Raw genomic sequence first — 7,863 nt, 5'->3', positions numbered from 1 at the left:
GCTGAATTATACATGAATAGCCCAATAATTTGTGAACATTTTAAAGTTTGAATGGTTGTTCTAGGTGAAAGTATGAGGAAGTAGTTAAGTTTCAAAAACAAGCAAAATTTAGCAGAATTTTGGAAGTTTCCCATTCATTTCAATGGGACAAATTAAAGGAAAAAAGTGGAATATTTTAAAAAATATAATAGCAAAAAATAGCAAAAGTCATAGCGATCATTAGCAGAAATAGCAGAATAGTTTAAAATTTGAACGGTGAAAATCGGCTGAAAATTGTGGAAGTAGTTGGCAAAAAGTGTACGGAAGCAACTGGAATAATAAAGTATAAAGAATAAAGAGAAACAGGAACTCAATAGTGTGGATGCTTAAAGCATCCACACAATAATAAAGTAGGATAAAGAATAAAGAGAAACAGGAACTCAATAGTGTGGATGCTTAAAGCATCCACACAATAAAGTATAAAGAATAAAGAGAAACAGGAACTCAATAGTGTGGATGCTTAAAGCATCCACACAATAAACATTAAAGTTTTTTTAAAGGTTGTAACAAGGCAAAATATAGGAAGGTTCAAGAGGTAAAACAACTTTTTCAAGGCATGGTGTGTTCTGGATGTCCTCTGTTAACCAATTACTCATCTCTGCTTCCAATTTTGCCTTAATGGTAGTAGTCCTACCCGGAATAATATTCTCAAGTGTTTTCTATACAGACGTTTAGTTCTGTATTAGCTGAAAGTGACCTGGAGTTACACACAAGTTGGTAGAATGTTTGCTATTATGATAATGCCTTGGTTGCTATTGTGACCTAAGGACAGCTCTGACTATTCATTAAGTGTGCCTATGCCAAGAGGCACACTTATTACTATTCGTTGGATTTATTATTCGTATTATTATTCTTCATCTTCCGCCTAAATTTCGACACGTAACTCGCCCCACAGTATTGAGACAATGTTCACATATGTTATATCATTTTATGCGGCTGGATCTGGAATGGTGTGCTATGACTTTTGGTGTTTATGACTTTTATAGTTTTTTAAATATTAATATTTTAGTGAAAATTTTCCCGCACTTATGTGCCGCACAGTTTTGAGACAAGGGTTAAATATGTTATATCATTTTGTGCGGCTGGGTCTGGACTGGTATGCTATGACTTTTGGTGTTTATGACTTTTATAGTTTTTTAAATATTTAGATTTTAGTGCAAATTTTGGCCCATTTCTAGGCCCATGAGAAAGACTCAACTTTTGGCCCCATAGAAACAGATTTCAAACTTCATTTGTGGTGTGTTGGCTCTCTCTAGTGGTATGTCGGGAGTGGTACGGCCTGTCTACCCGTATTTGGATTATCGTAATGACGACAATATCAACGGCGCACACAGCGTCGCTGCTTTCAGGAACCATTGGAATTTTTAAGGTTGCGCGAACCATTGAATAGTTACGATAACCGCAAGGGTGTATGCTTGGTGGAAAACTCCATATCCCACAATTCATAGCACACCTCTACAGAGTCAAACAATGGCGGTGTTTCTAGGTCACAAAATAAACTGTTAAGATATTTTCAGGCGAGAATGTCAGTGTGTAAACTTCAAATATCTGCTTGTTTTATCAAGACATCTCATATTAGCAACAGTTTTCTTACGTGTTGCTGCTAGCCGGCTAGCTACCTAGCGCGGCTAGTGACCCTTCGTTAAAAAGCACCCGGGCTTGGCTTTCAGTGAAGCATCTCTAACTCCTTTCACAGTCTTTGTCTTAGCGGGACTTATTTTTCGTTTATATGGGCCGATGATGCTGGTCGATGTGGAAAAAATAACTGAGTTGTTTGGTGGTGGCTAACGCGGAGCTAGAACAGAGGGCAGCTATGCACCGGTGTGTGACAGAAAGGACATGCGGGGAAAGAGACATACGAGGCGGCGAGGCAGCCGTCAATCAACCGGTGGTGGCTAACGTGGAGCTCAATCGTGGATCAGGGAAACTGAAGGCAGGAGAAGCAGACGGCTGCATGTCTGAACGTGAGGTGAACTGAATTTCAGGTAAGCAGTTATGAACTGCACTCTATTTGGGTCAGATATAAACCGAGTTTAAGTGTAGTTTATTTTCGTTGTGCTGACTTTTTACAATCACTTACAATAACTCATACTGAGTGCTAGCTAGAACTACGGAGTTTCTATACAGCTGTGTGCGCGCTAAGTTAGTGATGTTGAACTTTATGACAGCCTCCCCTGTCATTCTCTCGCCTGTTGAAACTTCAGTCATGAAACTGATCAATGATCCGCTTTTCTCTCTTGTTTATTTATTGCGCTAAACAACAGCAGCATGTTTAAGCTTGATCAGCTGTTGTTAGAATTCATTTGATTTTAATTTCTAGTATCAGCTGATGTTTGCTGGAGCCACAGCTGTAAAAACGGCTGGTCCAAACCAGGAGATGTCCCTACTGAATCATCAGAGCTGAACTGGTGATGGAGAAACAGGTTTACCTTTTAGGTGACATGAATGAGTTGAAGGGAAGTTATGAACTGTTTCTGAGAGACAAATAACACCAAGCTCCTTTTTTGTGTAGCTGACAGATGGTAACTGTGCAGGGGCGGATCTAGCAAAGCTTTTGCCAGGGGGCCAGGTAGGGCATTAACAGGGAAAGGGGGACACAAAGATATACTTTTCTTTCTTACTCTCATATAAAATATTTAGCTTTTATTAAATAGTTATCTGAATCTTACAACCAAAGTTTGTATAACAATACACAAGATTGGCTGTAGACTAGGGCTGCACGATTAATCGTTAGAAAATCGCGATCTTGATTCATACTTATGTGCGATCTCATTTCCAAATGACAACGATTAAAAAAAAAAAAAAAAGACGACGATTGTACCGCATTTTGATCCGGGACGTAGTCTGCATCAAAACAAGCGCTCACTCTTCCTGCTCAACAAATGACAAGGGCAGAGCCTTATACCACGTGATACAGAAGCTGTACCGTGTGATGCTAAAATTAGCAGGGAAAAAACAACGGAGAGCACGTCAGGGATGACGAGAAAGTGACAGGAGAAAATCCGTCCCGGTCAACCACCCAAACATCAATAACGCGAACCTTATACAGCGCTTCCCTATACCTGTCGAACTCCCGCAGGCACAAAGAAATTACGGAGGCTATTACTTATCACCTGACCAAAGATATGGCTCTCATCAACACTGTGCAAAACGAGCCCCCCCCCCCACACCCTCTAGCAGATTATTACATGAAGGAACCTTTTAAAAAAACAAAAAACAAGCGCGTCCATGCTCACAGGTGTACACATGGGTGATCACACCCACAAACTACACCCTTTTTGGCTCCTACCTCAAAGCACACTGTGTTCTGTTGATCTTATGTGCTGCACAATAATGTTTAACATTTAGTATTTACTGTCATATTCCCATATATCATTGTGATGTTGTTTATTCTATTACTCTTGTTCTCTTCTGCTTGCTTTCTTTTTTCTTTCTCAGCAGGTGATCCAGGTGATTGATATATGCATTTTTTTTCTCTGCCCGTTCTGTTGGTTTTTGTCTTTTGCCCTTCTCCCCCGTCCCTCTTCTCAGCTGTTTCTCTTTCCCTCTTTCTTTCTCCCCTTCTTTCCCCCAGTCAAGTCTGTCCCGTATTCAGTAAGTGAAAATAAAATCAACAATAAAAGGTGAATCAAATGGACCATTACGGCAAGGCTGGGATGGTCAGTTTGGTAAAGTAAATCCGTTGGGCATCTTTCTTTGCCTTTAGACAACAATTCTGATGGCAAAAGAGCCAAACGGGACAGGCCAAAAAAAAAAAAAAAAAAGACAAAAGAGGGTCCTGCTACTTTCAAGGTCTATCTGATTGTAGTGTAAAAGTGTATTTTGTGACACTTTGACTATTTTAAAAACATTTCTTATGTACAAATCTTTTATTATTTGTTCAATTTGAAGTCATTGCAATAAATGAATAGAAAAAAAAAAAAACAAAAAAAAAAAACGAGGGATTTAGGAGAATGATCAACACCCTAGACAAACGCTACACAGTGCCGTCCCGGAACTATTTTTCTATTGTTGCACTACCTGCTCTATACACGCAGTGTCGAGCAACGGTGGAGACGGAATTTCAAGCAGTACAACATTTTGTGGCAACGAAAAAATGTGAGACATTTGTTGTTTTTATGTTTATTTATTGTTTATGTTCAGTCTCAACTGTTACGACGTTGATGTGCAGTTAATAAGTGCAATAAATATTTATATTGGAAAAGAAAATCGTGAGAGAATCGTGATCTCAATTCTAAGCCAAAAAATCGTGATTCTCATTTTATGCAAAATCGTGCAGCCCTACTGTAGACCATTGCTAATCATTCAGAACACTGTGTAAAAATAACAAAAAACAAAAAGTGAATCCAAAAGTGCATAAATATTTATTTTACGTGTTTGATGTGTGTGGCGGGGCGTGGTCTGCAGTGCTGTTGCAGGGGAGGTGGACCTACGGGCGTAAAGTCTGTGCTCTCTCGGCTCTTTTTTGGGCGTGTGTTGGGCTGTGAGTTGAAAAGCTACAGCCAGCTGTGTGGGTACACCAACCATGTGTGAAAAGTGGTCCATAACGTAATGGTTCAAAGCGTGTTCATGCAAACATTGTCGGGTCTGCTGTGGTACAATGGGACTTCTGCTCACGAACCTCTGTGCACAGCGTCTGCAAATTGGGGCTGTACGAAGTCACCTCATCTTTACACAAAACTGTAAGCTGTCATCTGTGAGGCGTGAGCGGTGTTTGTTTTTACCATAGTTCATGGTGGAGAATGGCTGCTCTGCTGAGTTTTGCTCTCTGTAGCTGTATGAATGGCAAACTACACTGATTAGCAGCAGCATAGGCACACTTAAAATTTCTTCCGAACTTTTCGCTTTCTAGTTTTGTCTATTATGCTGGTGGTCGAAATTCAAATGGTTTAATAGCATTTAGTATAATGAGTTGCCTCAAATAGATGGAAAAAGTAGTAAAGCATTGTTCTTTTCTTACACTTAAGAAATTGTATTTTTAGACCAAACAAGATATTTTAGACACCAATCCAATTTGTATCGCCCAGAATTTTCCAAATTAGCCAAATGTGATGTAATGTCTGACCTGGAGGTATTTGAAGAAGTGGGGGAACATCTCTTTCTTAAAATTGTTGGAAAGATGCAAACACTTATTCCAGGTTGCCAGCATTTAAATTTCCCTTCTTCATTCCTGTACGAAAAACACCATCTGACTACTGACAAACGATTGGGTTGCAATAAAAAAGTCTGGTCTTAGTGTAGTATATTTGGAGCATAACAATTTTCCTCTCAGCAATCCATAAATTTTGCACGTATAAGTAGTGACAACAGCAATATTCCATTTGTCTCTACTGTATTTACTACTTTGTCTTGTTAGTTATTCACTTTGTAATAAAACATTAATGAAAAAGTCAAAAAACATGGTATTAACACCTAGACTTGTACAGTGAAGTTTTTGTAAGCTTTAGAAGCTTGTGCTTTGAGTGCTTTCTCCATTGGACGAACCTGTTTGTTTTAAATGATAACAAACATATTATCATTTAAGTTAAATAATTTACATTACTTGGTGTGTTTGTGTTCTGCACGTGTACCGATCAGAGTCCTCAGCCCCACTAATGTTCTGATGCAGATTAGTCTGTGTTGGTTTCCTGGAGAAGCTGTTCCATGTTTTGCTTTTTGTTTTTTTCGCCTGTCCCATTTGGTTCTTTTGCCATCAGAATTATTGTCTAAAGGCAAAGAAAGATGCCCCATGTTTTTGGGGAGATGTTTCTCTACAGGCCTTCATCATAGGTTTTAGGTACAGACAAAAAAGAAGAGTCAAAAGAATATAATTGAAATTCATCCTGGTACATGTTTTAGCCACAGTAATATTTGAGTTCAAGAGCAGAGAGAAGGGAATGCACCTTCAACAGTTGACTAAAAAAACTACTGCTCAAGATTTTTTAAACATTTTACTTTTACTTGTCTGTGCAACCTTGGGGCCACAAGTGGTCCATGACTAGAAAGTGGTTCTTGCTACACAGGTAGCAAGAGTGCAGTGAGGCATATCCTCTAATCCTTCAGCTGTGCCTGTCACAGACATTTTCTATTTACTGCCACACTGTGGCTCCACATTACTATGAGGCTTAGCAGACATTAGCCATTTTCGTCTTGGGAGCTTGAGTGTGTGTGTGAAAGTTACTTAAGAGTCAGTGGGGGGAGTAATGGCCGAGTTGAGTGTCTGAGATATTGTCTGCCTTGATCAAATGGGTGGAGGCATGGTGGGTTGGCTCCATCTGTCTTTCTGTCATGCATAATAACCCTTAGTATCTCATGATGCTTACCGATCTAAAGTAGGCAAAAGTCCACAGAGTAATGCCTGTCATGGCTCTCTTTGGGCACATTCAGATTATGCTGATTGGTCAAAAGGCATATTTATAACTTAGTAAAGTTAAGCACAGACTTTCAGACACAGCTGATCGGTTTTTCATTACACTAAAGGGAACAGTGCAAGCATATCATTTCTTTGGCTTGAGGTTGTTGGGGAATAATGTTTGCTTAATTGTTTGGGATACACAATGTGATGTACATCATTGATCACACTTGGCAAAATCCACCAGTGATGCACCTTATTTCCTGTGCTCCATCATCATGAATTGCCCTCATCTCTCTGAATGCTATATACAATAAGTTGACTATCGAGTCCAGTACTTTTTCTCCTGCAGATGATGGTGAATAATCAAGGACATACTTTAAAGCCACTGAGGTATTTGGAGATCTACACATGTTGTGATAGAACTTATAATTCACTTTTATCATCACTCTCCATCTACTGAGTATCAAAAATGTGTCATGGTTGTGTTAGTGATTTGTCTTATCTTTTGAACCCTTCTCTCATCTTGTGTCTTTGCAGCCCAGTTATGTTGATGTGTAGTTTTTTGTGCATAAAAAGATCTCCCATTAACAACCCTCTTTAAAGTTAGTTATTGTTAATTCCCCAGATTAAAAAAAAGTATTTTAAAAGATTATAATGACAAAAACTACTGACAGAATGAATAAACAGCTGCCATGACTTTTTGTGCAAACTTTCTATATAATTTTGTGTAATACCACTTTTTACCTTAAGCTAAAGCAGTGACTAGAGCTGGGCGATAGAACTATAACGATATGTATCGTGATATAACTTTTACTCGATAGAGAAATTAAACTATCGCGATAGACCTCGCCGCTCTTGTCCTCTTAAAAAAAAAAAAAAAGGACAGCCAATCCAAATTAAGTAGCGCAGAGCCGAACCAATCACAGCCGCAGCGTCACGTCGCGTGACTTGTTACGTACAGCACAAGTGCCAAGCCGCACATGTGTATTTGTTTGGGAAGCAGCCAGCCACCTTACCGCCCGGGTAATGGAGGAAATGAGTGTGCCGACTAGAAAAATCAACCGAGCGTGACCGAAGGTTACCGAAGAGAAAACAGATGATGGTTCCAATGCCGGAGATTGTCGAACGGAAGAGCCATAGAAGTTCTGTAGTGTGAAGGTATTTCGGCTATTTCAAGTCTGACAACAAACAGAGTAGCGTGCACTGTAAATTGTGCCGAAAGCAAGTCTGGAAATACAATAAACTGGTGCATGCGTCACACTGTGCACCACGTTATTGTTTCGGTGAAATGAATTTCTACAATACTGTTACTGTTAATTCTACTCTCTGCAGTGTTTAAATGCTTACATATACACACACAGTTACTGTCCCCCCACACATACGACTCGGTTCTGCTTCTATGCCCCAGCTTTCTTTACTTTTTCCCACCGAGGCTTCTAGACTTCTGATTGGCCAACATTTCTGCACGGTTAGGAATCTAGCTCCACCTG

At 39.5% G+C, this 7,863-nt stretch overlaps 1 long non-coding RNA gene across 1 annotated transcript in view; it reads left to right on the top strand.

Annotated features, from left to right (window-relative positions):
* Positions 1-1,954: 1,954 nt before the first annotated feature.
* Positions 1,955-7,863, top strand: part of LOC146581796 (uncharacterized) — a 521,657-nt gene continuing 515,748 nt past the window's right edge. Inside the window, exon 1 of the long non-coding RNA XR_014888648.1 lies at positions 1,955-2,024. This is a non-coding gene — a long non-coding RNA (uncharacterized LOC146581796). The remainder of the gene's footprint in view (positions 2,025-7,863) is intronic.

Source organism: Mchenga conophoros, linkage group LG2 (assembly GCF_057382185.1).
Source record: "Mchenga conophoros isolate Kocher_MC1m ecotype Shallow Benthic linkage group LG2, M_conophoros_male_GT1.1, whole genome shotgun sequence".
In the NCBI taxonomy this organism is placed as follows: domain Eukaryota; kingdom Metazoa; phylum Chordata; class Actinopteri; order Cichliformes; family Cichlidae; genus Mchenga; species Mchenga conophoros.
The sequence above is the reverse complement of the archived record's forward strand: the minus strand, read 5'-3'. Positions and strand labels throughout refer to the sequence as shown.